This window comes from Ixodes scapularis, unplaced genomic scaffold (assembly GCF_016920785.2).
Source record: "Ixodes scapularis isolate PalLabHiFi unplaced genomic scaffold, ASM1692078v2 ptg000060l_1___fragment_1__unscaffolded, whole genome shotgun sequence".
Lineage (NCBI taxonomy): Eukaryota > Metazoa > Arthropoda > Arachnida > Ixodida > Ixodidae > Ixodes > Ixodes scapularis.
The window spans coordinates 710,274-713,098 of NW_024609901.1; the positions used below are offsets into that span (position 1 = coordinate 710,274).

The 2,825-nt window shown below is 42.4% G+C and overlaps 1 pseudogene; it reads left to right on the plus strand.

Annotated features, from left to right (window-relative positions):
• Positions 1-302: 302 nt before the first annotated feature.
• LOC120842134 lies at positions 303-1,817 on the plus strand (annotated as a pseudogene).
• Positions 1,818-2,825: the final 1,008 nt, after the last annotated feature.

The window sequence follows — 2,825 nt, forward strand, 5'->3', positions numbered from 1 at the left end:
GAAATTACTTCCGTGGGATACTACTATTTTTCTTTTGTTTCTACTTTCTACTAAATGCGGTGCCACACAATTGCACATCTGTTATAAACTAGAATCATTGAACTTAACCCAGCAAGGAATAAAAAAGAATAAACCAGCTGCTTTTGGGACTTTGACGAATATGTGACATGTCACTTCACTCTAGGGACACTTAGGGACTCACTGACTTTTTTTTATTTTACTCAAGATGTAAATTTATATATTATGGTGACGTAACCTACTAGATATGACAACTTGTAGGTTGTAAAATGTAGTAAATTTTCTTTTACCGGGGCGATCATTCAGTATCGGCGAATAAAGCACTTTTGGAGAGCGCTCCTCTTCAAGAGTGCTGCTGCTGCGTTGCCTAAGCCGCAGCGGACACTACATATCGCTTCGTACAAGAGAGGCCAGCAACACACGACGTAGCTCTGTGAGTTGATATGCGAGGAGAGGTAGCTTTGAGGGATCCATCTTTGCAAGCTTCAGCGGCCACTCAACAAGCAGCTACACACAACTAGGGTTCTTTGCTTGGTCAAACGGCAGTCGGTAAGCATTCCATAAAACATCAGCATTGGCTCTCTAGCCATATAGTTGCATTCAAAGAATACCTGTATCCAATTAGTCCATGTGATTTGTTTCTGGAATGCATTTGTTGGTAGTCACTGTCATATACGAAGGCCCAATCCTCGGCGGATAGAACAATACTATGTATAGTTACTAGGCCTTTCTTCATGCCATTGCGCATTCTCTTTGCCTGGAGACACTAAACAGAGATGTAATAATTGCTTGTTTTGTGCCTGTGGTCTGGCACGCCGGTCAGCTTCCAGCAGGCCTATGCTGCGAAGACCTGCGCGGTGCTAACGGAGAGCTGGGTTCCTTCCTTCCTCGTGCTTCCTACCCCCTCACCGTTTACACCAGCTTCAGTGTGCAACTGCCCGTCGCTTCCCTCCTTGAAGAAGATCTAGATTGCGGCCAAGAAAAGGGTGAAGCCTGGAACCCACTCAGCGAGCAGTCAGAAGACATCTGTTCAAGGTATGGGTGGTCCCTTTCTTTTTTTAACGGGCCTAGTTCAAGGAAATATTGAAGCGGTAAACATTAAAATCTCTGTCTTTAAGGCAATCCCACACTTTATGCATGTTTATGTGAAAGAGAAAATGATATTCTCTACCCGATTTGTTTACAAACATTAATACCCTATATACATTTTCGTATCCAACCATATTGAGAACTACCACTGTTTTCAGCTCGACCTTCCAGCTCGATCTCGCTCACAAACTATCGATTTTTGTTTGCATGTCACAACTAGGCGGCACTGTATCAAGCTACACATTGACCTAAACTTTAGTTTTGTTTTGTTTTCTGATTTGTTTGTTGCTTTCTAGGGCTCCAGCTCTCTGTTGTAACAGGTTATTTTTTCTGGTCTTTTTCTTATTGTTGATAAAAAACAAAACAACGAATACATTTGAGTGTCGTGTAATCATACATCAATTTATACTCCTACGAATGAAACCATAGAATCCAGGCTACCCCTGCGGGATGAGAAAAAATATGTTGTCTTCGAAAGCTTGCTGCTGTAACTCTTCACCATCTGTCGGACTTGGCTCATGAGGGTCGAGCCCAGCCTAACTGTGAAGGGAACCCTGGTGAAGGCGGAGACCATCTGCAAGGGCACACGCTACCATGCCTGGAGCAGTCAGCCAGTCATCAAGGGCGACGCTGACGGGAGCTTGCTTCTGTCCTCAGCAATCTTTTTTCTGGAGCCAGCCCAACGCCAAAATTACGTGCGCTACAGCTAGAGAATGTCCAAGTCATGACGCTGTGGATATACTTTAACTATCAGTCGAACTTTCTCATCCCTTCTATAGAGAAGGTGAGAATTAAACCAAACAACTGTTAAGGTAAATACAGCGCACAAAAGGACAAAGACTGAGAAAAGCACACACGACGAGCGCCAAACTAACTCTATCTTTGTTTAAACAAAACAAACGGGTCAGGCAAAAACCTGCAAAAAGCAAAATAAGATGCTAAAGATGACTTCAGTGTTCACAAATCTTAATGAAATAAATTTGTCTATAAAATCATCCTTTAAACTTTTTTTACACATGTGAACACAAACGTCCACCTGGACAGTTTATTTAGCTTCTTTGTTGGTTTATTGCTTTAGCTGTTTTTCAGTACGAATTCCGTCACTCGATCAGAACTCGTCCTGTGATCTTCTTTCCGTCTTTGCCCTTCTGTGCAGTGCACCTTAATTATTCATGAACCAGCTCGCCTGCATCTCCACTTTACTCTCAATGCCATTTATAGTCCAATAAATTTAATTTTTTTAATATTGATTGTTATTGCATAATTGTGCAACACATATGCTTATCTTCATTATCAGGTATGGACAAAGCACCAGGAGGAGCTGTCAAAGGAGCTAAAGGGCAGTCCTCTCGACTTGAGCGGAGATGAAAGATGCGACTCCCCAGGCTTTTCCGCGAAGTACCTTACCTACTCCATCTATGTTCCTCAAATCAACAACAGCTTCCACTGTGAACAAGTCCAGGTTAGCGACGTAAGACAGAATAATGATTGTGATCTTTTAGAAGTAAATGTTAATACTTGTGGCTTGCGGTACGACCGAAATAACACGTTTTTTTGCACAGTATAGTTTATGCCAGGAGTGTCAACTCCTGTTTTCCTGTCAGAACTATGAGGCCATAAGTATAAGTGTGTTACCGCATCTCTGTAATCGAAAAAGGGGTAACCTCATAATGCTCTTGCAAGACGTCCGTTCTTAACATCGAACAGCCAAGGAACCC